Consider the following 12,740-nt stretch of genomic DNA (forward strand, 5'->3'; position numbering starts at 1 on the left):
TGGTTCAACTTAACACTTTCCTAGACAACAAGTCCATTGAGACCAGGACTGTGTTTTATTCATTTTAGACAAGTATTTCCAGTGACTAAAATGGAGTTTAGCATAAAGTAAGTGCTTTTTCAAATGAAGGAAGGGTTTATTCTAACATCACAAACAGATTCCACTTTCAGAGTTTCCTTTTCAAGAGTGAAGTGTTGGGTCTGGCTGGTTAGCTCAGTCGGTTAGAGCATGGTGTTGTAACACCAAGGTTAGAGGTTCAGATGCCTGCACTGGCTAACTCCAGAAAAGAAAAAAAGAAGAAGAATGGGGCGTTAACTTGATCTCTTCTGTAAGAATTACTATTAAACTCTCTTTGGCTTTATTTAGCTAAATAGTATTTTAATCTATTTTTCCTTGTTTTTTGCTTCTGTATGTGGGATAAAATATCTTCAAAAAATACTCATTTTTTAAAAAACAGAAAAATCAGGAAGTAAGTACCTGTATACTGCTTTGTAATCAACATCAAAGTATTTTACAATTTCACTGTTTTAATTTCAAAATGTTTTTATGCTTTTCAATAAGAAATACAAGTAATCATAAATAGAAACATAAATGGGAACTAAAGAGATAAGTTGTATAAAATGAATATGACATTTTAAATTCTCATAATTATTTAGCAATAGCAAAGGTAAATCTAATTCCCGAATTTCATGTTTTCCTAATGTTATTTGGTTTGAAGAAAAGCTGTAATAACTGAAATAGTGTTTAATGCATGGATAGTTAATAGTGTTTATTACATGGATAGTTAAATGGCAAATTGGTCTTGATGACACGTAGATCTGGTTGGCTAAAGTTAGGAAGCAGTACCTGGTGAAGCCTGTGAGCAATTAGCAGGAAGTGAAACATGATTATGTGAACATTTTTTAATCTTCCTCATCAAAGCTCTTAAGTTAACAAAATGTTTTCACTGACTTCTGCATGCCTAGGCAGTCAAGAGCAACACCTTTCATAACCTGGCTCTCACCCGTTTTAGAGACTCCTCTCCTATTAAGGCACTTCATGTCCTTTATACTTGAACCACCATGAACTTCTCACAGAGAATACCACCCTGGATATGTCATTACTCCACATCTTTTTCCAAATGCTCTTTCCTTGGCCTAGAAAGTCCTTCCCCATCTTCTTTGCTTACTAATTTTTTACAAATGCAGCTCAAATATCATCTTCTCTCAGATGCTTTCCCTAACTTCTCCAACTAGAGTACTCGATCTGCCTTTTGCATTTTCACTGCACAAAACTCTTGCCACTAATGCATTATTTTAACCCAGAGTTTTATAATTTACCTGTTAACATCTATCCTCTCTATTTTATTGTCACACAGTGCTGGGTGCACTGTAGAACACAACACTGTTGTATGAATAAACCAGTAAGAAATGAGACTACAGTCTTGAGCAACAAAGCACCAATGAAAAAATTATTTGGACACAGATCTTTCTTGTGATTAGAGTAAAGGTAGCTCCATGAGAACAGGGAGCATGTCTGCCCTGTCTCCTGCTATATTCCTAGCACTTAGCCTAGTGCCTGGCAATATGTGACTGCTTCAGAAGTATTTACTGACTAAACACTTAATGTTTGTGAAAAATAAAACAAAAAGCAGACTATCTAATAATTACTTGAAGATAAACTAAAGAAGAGAATCCATAAGTAGACAGTATAAGGGCCGAGCCCGTGGCGCACTCGGTAGAGTGCTGCACTGGGAGCGCGGCGACGCTCCCGCCGCGGGTTCGGATCCTATATAAGAACGACCAGTGCACTCACTGGCTGAGTGCCGGTCACGAAAAAACGACAAAAAAAAAAAAAAAAAAAAAGTAGACAGTATAAGAAACACCTATAGCATAAGTGGTAGCATACCAAGGATTAAAGAAACTGTGGAAAACAATAACATCATTAATTAGCAAAACAAAACCGAATGAAACAAAACCCTGGAAAACTACTACTAAATATGTCACTATAAACATAACAGATTATCTGGGGATGGGAGGGGGCAGGGTGGAGGCAATATAAATTGATGTAAATATGATTTATGCTTTCAATAGTCGTAAGTGATCATAGACAAATTGGTCTGCTAGAAATAAAAATAACAATGTCCTTCACATCTCAAAAAAAAAAAATCATTTGCCACTAATGTGACTATTTGTGTTTTTCTGTTCAATGCCTCTACCTGGAGCATCAGAAGTGATATTTAGTCCCCAAACGGAGTCATTCATTTACAAGCATCCCACATTATGACTGTATACCTGTAGTTTATATGGGTGTTGCATTATTTTAGGCTTCTTTTCCTATGATAATCACTAAAGCACTTCAGCGGGCATCGTCATCAAACAATATTTACGAGGAACTGTGTGCCTCTAACAGCTCTGCCTATCCATAGTTCAATGCAGAGAAGCTGAAGAGACTGGGTGTCCACACTACGCACACATTTGACCTAGATCAAGGTGGCCAGCAAGGCATACTGTCAGTGTTTATAAGCTCAGCTGGCAAGATTAAGACTTTAGGGCAAACCCCACCCAAGGTTAAAGGGAATTCTACAAATAGAGAGCACATCTTTTTTACTTTGCCCTTGGACTTGTCCATCTATGTTGCCAAGGTCGGATTTGGCAAACCTTGACCCCAGGATTCATGCCTTTGTGTTCAAGGTTTCCTAGTTTCTGGTTTGTATCTCCTTTTTCTGTTACTTCACTAACGGATGGAAAACTGCCAGGAACATTAGTCTAGAACTTAGTATTTTCCACCCATTGAAACCAAATGTAGGGATTAAACAGGGAAAAAAAGATAAGAATTAAAATCCTGAGAATAGGAATTACAAAGTAAAGAGACTTCATCATAACTTAGATTAGATTTAAAAGTTAAACAAGTGGTTACTTCTTTGATGGTTCTTTAGTTTAGTTGTTTTAATTACACATCTATTTTCAAACTAATGGTACAGAAGTAGTTATTAATCTGAGGGGAATCAAAGAGAGCCAGCACTTGAATCTGAGGTAAAATATATGACTAGGATATCACCCTATTGTTACTTCATGGCTCTGTACATAAATTATACAGACAAAACTTTCAAAGTAGAATTTGCAAAATTAAAATAATGAAATGATAACTTGTGACAGTCAGAATTTTGTAATTTCTTGGCTATACTGGCACGTGCAGTATTTTGCACAAAACTGTATTCTTCTGTGGGTCATCCCTCCTTGGAATCTGTTACGCTGCTTCAGGATGTTGAAGTTACCCAGATCTTCTCTGAGCAACTGAAATATGCAGTGTCTCTAGAAGTTCAAGCCAGTGTTTATATAGGTCTTTCTGTCTCTCTCTCCTCCCACCCTCACTCCATCCTCTAGAAATACTCCTGGTCTGTTCTCTTCTATGAGATAAAAGCATGGGTGTCTACCAGCATCCTGAGAAACGTTACATCTTTTTAAAATGCATATTTTCTAAATAAAGCACTTCAATTAACTGAAACTTCTAAAAAGACTGATCAATGGTTGGATTTAAAAGTTTGATGCTTTAGACTTCTGCTTCCTCCTGCAGGATAGGACATATTAAAAAATTGGTTTAGAGTCAGAGTGAACATGAAATTCCAGCTCAGTTTTGAAAAATGCCTTGGAAATCTTTTCAAAGCTGGGATGAAGCAAAACACCCACAAACGTGAGACTGACACGAGGCACTCAGTAAACACTATCCCCCTACCTGCCAATCATGGCCTGGAGTATGGCTGAAACTACGAAGCTGAGAATAGTTATTTTGAAGGTACAGTTTTCCTGTTCAAAAAGAAAGTAAAGGATATATGATAAAGGAAATTCACGAACTGAGTACAGGGTTGGGTTTTCAGTCCAGACATTTTATAAGTCTGTCATTTTTCTTTACACCTCTTTGCCACACCTAGGTTTTGAGGTCATAATACACTTTACCCTCTACCTACCAGTTCTTACATGAAATAGTTCCTGCTTCCTGGAGAACTGACTAGAACTGCAGAACTTATGCTTTTCTTTTTAGAGATTTACATCATTGAATAAGGCTCCTGTCATACCTTTTATAGGATTCCTATTCCTTCTTAAAATAGGTATCAAAATGATCTGATGGAGTTCCAAATAAATTCTAGCAGTGAACTTAACCCCAGAATAGACATTTATGGATAGTTTCTATTCACTTTGGCCCCCTCTATTCTTCCTACTATCTGCTTCCTGCTTTGTGGTTGCTACTGGCTCTCCAGTGAAACCTTTAAGAAGTGGCTGATACCTCACCTACAATTTTCAGCTTTATTTTTCCCTAGTTGCTGTTCTTCTGCTGAGCTTAAGTACATATTCAAAGTGGAAAGAAGACTGTGGTTGGGTATGTGGTTAAGTCATATTTGTTGTAAAATGATATTACTGGATGAGAGGTGAGAATTTGATTTACCTGAATTACCTGAAATGTTGAAAAACAAAAATATGGGCTGAAAGCTTACAATCTTAATAGTTACTGCTCCACTCACCCCACCCCAAGTTTCAGGAAGGAAAGAAAGGGGCAAGAACGAATAGGCTAATCCCTCCCCCAAAGACTTCCCCTGACATCTCACTGTTATCCCTAAGAGAAAGAGAGATTGGACAACCTACTTTTTTTTCTTAGCTAGGCACACTGCAACCTCAGTGAAATAAAGGTTCAGGCAAGGGAGAAGGGGGAAAACAGATACTCAGCTGGAAACTAGCAGTCCATGCTTTAGACAAGTTGAATGTGAAGTGTTGACATATCCATGGAAGACGCTGAGGTCACAAACACAGAGGAGCAGTCAGTTAGAGATAGAAATTGAGGAGCCATAAATATAAAAACCATATTAAATTTCCAGTGTCTTTGAGATTGGCCAGGAAAAAGAATAATGTGAGGGGGGAAAAAAGGCCCTTGAATTGATACCTGAGGGCTTCTATCATTTAATAATGTCTGAGAAGAAGAGCAGCCTATAACATATTGTGAAAGGAGTTGACATGATGAGTTTGAAGTGTTTTTGAGATATCCAAGTGACCTGATAGTGGAAGTTGAACTTAACAACTTTCCCTTGGCGTTCCAACACCCAACCTTCATTTATTTAGAAAATTTTTTTTTGAACTCTACATGGCTAAACAAACGCTATTTGGCTACTTTAATTTTTTCCTGTAACCCAATCTCTTAATAATTGCCTTTTATTTTTTTAAACAGAGTTACTTTATTTTTACCTGTGATATCTCTATTTACAACATTGTAGGTTGTCTCAACTGTGGAACCTGGAATAGGACTTTTTCTACTTCCTAAATTCAATAATGATTATAACAAGGATGAGGGAAAATATTTACGGAATTATTACAGAGCCCAGTGTTGGTGGATGCTGGAGAAATTAATGAATCTATATTTCAGTGTGTTCTCTTATCGTATATGTATACATGGATATTAACTTTAATAAGTATTATTTGTCAATAGAATGGGTAATAACATAATGTTATACAGATTAAATTATGTTTCCTTTCTATAGTTAATTCCAATAGTACCTTCAACGGGTTAGGTGTGGATGGAGGGGGTATTTGCAATGTTGGTCTACAGGCTTTTTACACCTAGAGGTATTCTGCACCTTTGGAAAAGAGTCATAGAAAGGCATTCTGAGTTGTGTGAATTTTCAATGTATCAGTGCACTAATACATTACAACACAGTGATACTGACTAAAATGCACATGTTGGTACAACGTGATTCATCACAATGCTAAAATTTTGACTTTTTTCTGTGGATGTATCTTTTGACTAATATAGAACTATTCTATCAGTTCCTGTTGAAAACAAATTGGCTAATCAGAATTCAAGCTGAGTCACTGATTCATCCATTCCATAAACATTTGATGAGTGTTTAACATGTACAAGGCATTGTAGAGATTCTAGAGATACACTGGTGAATAAGGGTGACTAAGAAAGATATGGTCCCTGTTCCTATGGAGTTTACTGTCTACTGACGGAGACAGAAAGTAAGAAGCAAACAGATAATTGTAAAATAATTACAAACTGTGATGGGTACCCTGAAAGTAACAAAGAGAATGCTGTTGAAATAGAGCTCCCTACACCCTCATAATGTACGCTATCTGCTTCTGTAGAATTGCTTGTTTAACCTAAGTAACTCCACTTTGCCCCATCTGACCTGCAGACTACCCCTCCTTCTGCATGAGAAACTGTTGACCATCTCATAGAAACAAAAACCATTACATAGAAACAGGAGTCATACATGGTGAATTATTACATGGGAACAGGAAACATACACAATGAAAAGTTGTTTGCTTGACTGCTCTAAAGGCTCATTCTTGGCCTCTGTAATCTAGCTCCCTAGCTTGCTTTGTGCACCTGGACAAACCCGTGTGCCAACGGGATGTAGTTTTTGCTTTTAAAACCCCCACAAGACCAAGGCCTGAGGCCGCTTTTCCTTGGTGGCTCCTTGGGAGATGGTCGCTGGCCAGCTGGAGTAAATAAACTGCCCTTTTCTGCATGAGTGTCATGTAAATGCATTTCTTGTGGGAGGGTGCCTCACAACATTTTGGAGGCCCCAGCGAGATTCTCTCGTGAGTATATCCCTCTCTGCAATTATCTCCTAGGAGAAGACAGAGAAGCTGTTCCTCTTCTTCTCCCTGGAGGCAGACGGGGCACTTTACTCTCTCCCCAGGTAGGTGAGATCTCAGTAAGGGACAGTGCACCAATGTTTGGACTTAGTGGGAGGCTGGACACAGCATTAATTCCCCTAATCCTTGGGCCCCTGAGATGTCGCTGGGACCACTGGCAATTTGGATTTGGGACTTGCAAGTCAATAGGAATTGTGTTTCTGTGTTTCCTGTTCATCTTTGTCATTGTGACTGCTGTGTCTGTGGATATCTTAAGAGTAATTTTGGATGTGGCCACTTGTCTCTGTCTTTTGTGTGTTGCCAGTTGTGTGTTTCTGCGTGTCATTAACTGTGGTCTGATATAACAAATGGGACAAAATTCCTCCAAACGGGTCTGTGGGACAACCCCCTTACATACAGGTTTGGATTGATATAATCTCTGACAAGCTGTCATCACTAAAAAGGTGCCATAAAAAAAAAATGTCCCAAGGTGAATGGAAATAGAACACAATCTGTGCTTTTAACTAATCCTTCTTTTCCAGCTTCTCTGAAGAAGAGCACCTCCCCCACAGCGCCTCCCGTACTCTCTGACACCTCGGAGGCCCAAGGTGGCTTTAAAAAATGAAAATAAGCTAAGAGTATTTCCTTTAATAATTTCTTTTCCCTTCACTGGTGAAGATTTTAAAAAATTGGGGGAAGGTTGATGATAAGTTAAACAGCAGTAGTTCATAACAGCAATGATTTAATCTCTGAATATACTGTAACCAAAGAAAAGAATTTGAAAAACTGTTGTAAGCCTGTTAGATTAGTCCCGGAATGTGAACCTCATTTTCGATTTATTGGCTTTTGTTACTTTATGTCATGCTGTCCTTACTGTTCAACACAGGTTTGTTTGCATTCTTTCTACTCATGGAGAAAATGAGGAAAACATTACTTTTAAGTTGGTTGAAAGCATTAACTGACAAAACACTTCAGAAAAATATAAATTAGGCAGCTAAGAAAGCATACTCTGTTCATTACTTTATAAAAAATACAGCCTTATTAACTCCATAGTGTAACAGTTGTCAGAGTCAACATTTAGGTAGATATAAATAAAATATTTAAATGGTAGTGTAAATAGTTTTCAGGGCATACACATAGCTTTTTCCTAAAGAATTGTTCTGGCAACTTTGTTAAAAACCAATTGACCAGAACTATCGGTGTATTTCTGGACTTTCTTTGCCTGTTTCCCATACTCAGAGTGGCACTGCCTCTCCCTGATGTTCCTCCAAACACCCTTCTCGCTCCAACAGGCTCCCTTGCCTCCTGAAACTCCTCAAGACCAGGCTCCCTTCATGGTTTACAACTGGAAAAATCAAAATCCTTCTTTTTCAGAAAAACCTCAGGGCCTCATCTCCCTCCTGGAGACTGTTTTTCTTTACCCACCAGCCTACATGGGAAGATTGTCAGCAGCTCCTGCAGACTCTCTTCATGTCAGAAGAATGCAAGTGGATCCGGAGGGAAGCCCTGAAAACTGTTACTGGTCATGATGGCTGACCCTCTGATGACCCCGTTCGCCTCGAATGTGTGTTCCCCTCTAACAGACACGGGCGGGACCCAAACATGGACCAAAGTAAGGGGGCTCTCGACCTGTATCACCAGACTCTCCTTAGGGGACTCTGCACAGCAGCCTAGAAGCTCACTAACCTATCAAAAGTAAGTAAAACTATTCAGGGACTAAATGAAATCCCTGCTGCTTTCCTGGAACGCCTTATGGAGGCTTACAGGACCTACACTCCTGTGGACCCTGAGACCCCAGAAAACCAGCAGGTAATAAATATTGCCTTTGTTACCCAGTCAGCCCCAGACATTAGGAGAAAGCTTCAAAGACAGGAAGGATTTTTTTTTTTTTTTTTGTCTTTTTTCGTGACCTGGCACTCAGCCAGTGAGTGCACCGGCCATTCCTATATAGGATCCGAACCCGTGGCGGGAGCGTCACTGCGCTCCCAGCGCCGCACTCTCCCGAGTGCGCCACAGGCTCGGCCCAAGACAGGAAGGATTTAAAGGGAAATTGTTATCCAAGATGGTTGAAATTGCCCAGAGGGTCTCTAATGACAGAAGAGAAATAAAACCAAAAAGCTAGATCTTAAGGATGCCTTCTTCAGCCTCCCGCTGGCTGCTGGCCAAAGTAAGCCAACCTCTCTTTGCCTTTGAATGGACTGACCCTGGGGGAGAATACTCTGGACAATTAACTTGAGCTCACCTCCCCCAAGGATTTAAAAATTCCCCAACCTTATTTGATGAAGCCCTTCACCCTGTTTGTTGCCGAGATGTGAGGCATTGCCAGGGAGGTGCTCACCCAAACCCTGGGACCATAGAAGAGGCCTATCACCTACCTCTCCAAGAGGTTGAACAGTGTAGCTACAGGATGGCCAACCTCTCTCTGAGCCATAATGGCAACTGTTTTACTAGTAAAATAGGCTAACAAGATATATGCTTAGTGGCCCCCCACTCTTACAAAGCGCACCTGAACGCTAGCTCACCAACTCCCGCTTCACCCAGTATTAGGCTTTACTTCTAGATCAGCCTCTAAAAACTACATCTCTAAATCTGGCTACCCTCTTCCCGGATGACAACCCAACCGAGCCTGTCCATGACTGTCTTGAAACAATCGAGACTCTCCAGACCTGACTGATGTGCCCTGGACAGAGCCTCATGAAATGCTGTTCACTGATGGAAGCAGTTTCGTCTCCAACGGAATCAGGTATGCCGGGAGAGCCATGGTAACTTTAGATTGGGTCATTTGGGCTCAAGCCTTAAGCCAAAGAACATCTGTTCAAAAGCCCTAACACAGGCTTTAAAGCATGGAAAAGATCAAAAATACTAGCCCTCCTTGAGGCCATACGGTATCCAAAAAGAATGGCCATCATACATTGTCCTGGGCACTAGAAAGATAACTCATTTGAGACCCAAGGCAACACTGCTACAGATTTGACTGCCAAAGAGGCCACATTAAAACCAGTGAGGCCATCTGACGCTTTAATAGTCGTTCCGGCACCTCAATTGCCACTGACTCCCCATTATACTAAAGAAGAAGTAAAACATGCTAAGATCTTAAAAGCCTCCAACAATGCCATGAATTAGAAAATTCTGCCAGACCACAGGATTTATTTGCCACAGGCTACAGGCAGATTGCTGATTAAGCCGATACATCAGGGAACACACCTTGGATCCACAAAATTAACTGAACTTTTAAAAAATATTATTACATCCAAGATCTTGACAAAATAACAAAAGACATTGTTATCAGATATGAAATTTGTTCACAAGTAAATCCAGGGCCAAAATCAAGGCTGCCCATTGGAACCAGAATGCAAAGGAACCAACCCTGGCAAAAACTGGGAAATTGACTTCACCAAGGTAAAACCTGGACAATATGGGTATTGCTACCTTTTGGTGTTCACAGACACTTTTTCTAGATGGGTAGAAGCCTTTCCTACCAAAACTGAAACTGCTCAGATAACACTAAAAAAAGTGTTACAAGAAACTGTCCCCAGATTTGGCCTACCTGTGACCCTGGGGTCTGACAATGGCCTGGCTTTCACAGCCCAAACTTCCCAATTATTAGCTAAAACATTAAAAAAAATTGGAATTTACATTATATTTATAGGCCACAAAGTTCAGGACAGGTAGAACGAATGAATCAGACTTTAAAAGAAACACTTACCAAATTAAAACTAGAGACTGCTAAGAAGGGTGTGAGCCTCCTTTCCTTTGCCCTCCTAAGGGCTAAATGCACCCCCTACATAAAGGGAATTACACCCTCTCTGTTGCCCCACCTCAGAGATGCCCCATACAATGCTGCATAAAAACGGCAAGAATAGGGATGCTTGCCTTATTCCTCAGTTTATGGGAAAAGCACCCAGTTTTTCACCATTAAGTATGATGTTACCTGTGGGATTTTTGTAGATACACTTTATTAGATTAAGAAAGGTGCTTTCTGTTCCTAGTTTATTGAGAGTTTTTCCAATTAAATAACAATTTTAAAATGTAAACTGCTTTGATTAAAAAAAATTTACACCAAATGGTCAATTTGACAATGTTGTAAAAAGTTAACTTTGTTGTGGTCATTGTGTCTTACACAGAGGCTGGACCTATCTAAATGCGCAGCAGCAGCTGCACCCATATATAATCCACACAATCAGACTCACAAGGTGGGTTATATATGGCTCTAGGGAAACCTGTTGTTTTTATACCAACAACTCGGGTGTTATTAGAGACAGGAGTTGGGATAGAGAATAATAAAACAGAGAGCCATCTTAAATTTAATGGTAACGGAAGGCCTTTATGACATCTGAAAGAAGAGGAGAGTTGGGAGTATTGTTACTTGGGTCCCAAAGTCATTGAAATGAACAATGATGTACCCATCAGTAAAGCAAACAATGCTTTATTTAAAGAGATAGACTTATGCATAAGGTGGGTAGCTATAGGAAAGCTAGTCCCCTGAGGGGAAATGTTTAGGGTCTTTTATAGGGAAAGGGGTTAAGGGGTGCAGGCCAGAATCACTGGATGTGGTCCATTCTATTCTTCCTGGTTGCATCATGGGAGCATACTCAATTAGGGCTTTGGTCCTTGCACCTGCTCATTGGGTCCAAGATGATGGTGGTGTTCCTTATCATCACCCCAGGAGGGTCATTGTAGCAGTCACCTCAAAGCTTTGTGCTCATGCAGGAATTCTGAAAGGGGTCTTAAAGTTACTCTGTAACTTAATTTTTACAGTTACAATAAACAAGCCTTGGGGAGGGGTTTTGCAACTCAGTGGATATCTATTCCCCTTATATCAGCTTATTTTTTTTATTTTTATTTTTTTTGCTTCTTCTTTTTTTTTTTTTCCCGTGACTGGCGCTCAGCCAGGGAGTGCACCGGTCATTCTTATATAGGATCCGAACCCGCGGGCGGGAGTGTCGCCGCGCTGCTAGCGCAGCACGCTACCGAGTGCGCCACGGGCTCAGCCCTATCAGCTTATTTTATTAGGGTGGGCCATGGGTTAATCATGTGTCCTGGAGGGGGGGGTCTCAAGACTGTGGAGTGGAAAAGTAACAAAGTATCCTCTTCAGGGAAAATCGAGTCAGTTTGGTTCACAGGCCTAGCCTTACTCTGTCTCAGTAGGAGGGAGGAAACATTCCAGGCAGGGAAACAGTCTGGGCAAAGGGTCTGAGGCATGAATAGGCATGTTCGAGGAAGAGAGAGAAAGCTAGTGTGGCTGAAGTGGTGTGAGCAACAGAGGATGTGACATGAGATGTTCAACTATCTTTTCATGTGGTATACAGTAGAAATCAAAATCCTAGAAGACTCAGCAAACTATGTTCTGCACGCCAAATCCATCCTGCCTCCTATTTTCATGAAGTTTTATTAGAACATAGCCATGCCCATTTGTTTACATTTTGTCTGCAGTTGCTTTTTGTGCTATATATTTTTAGCTGCCATAGAAACCACATGGTCTGCAAAGCCTAAAATATTTACTATCTGGCTGCTTACAGACCAAGTTTCCTGGCCCCTATACTAGAGTGTGGACTAAATTAGAACTGACAGCATAAAAGGTGAAAAGGTCAGGCTTTCTTAAAGCATAGAATCAGCCTTTACAACTGGCTACTGACTGATTCAAGTGAGAAAGACACATAAAGATGAGCAGATTAATGTGGTGGAAGTAGGGCTTTGTCCATGCCATAAGGGTAGAAGAAATGTCTTCATGGTTGCATAAAGTACAAGGCCAAATAGAGAAGAGAACTGCTTTCTTCATCCAAGGGGGTCAGGAAACAGGACAAGGCCAAAGGACAATATACCTGCAGAGTGAAACTGCAGTTAGCTCAGGAATAGAGGAGGAAATCAGATTCTGGCAGTACCTCTAGAGGACAGCTGTAAGCACTGCTAACACACATTTATTATGGCTGGAAGTTTGAATATACGTGCTTAGCAACTAACCACTCCAGCAACTGGCAAAGGTAGAGCTGTGGATTAAAATAAACAAAACTCTCATAAGTCACCTTAATCAAACTAAGCCACTCTTTTCTAGATCAGAAGTCAGGCTGGTAGAATGTGGATGGTATCTGACTCACAGATGTTTTGTTTGGCTTGCATAATTTCTTAGGAAAC

The sequence above is a fragment of the Cynocephalus volans genome, chromosome 6, assembly GCF_027409185.1.
Source record: "Cynocephalus volans isolate mCynVol1 chromosome 6, mCynVol1.pri, whole genome shotgun sequence".
NCBI lineage: Eukaryota > Metazoa > Chordata > Mammalia > Dermoptera > Cynocephalidae > Cynocephalus > Cynocephalus volans.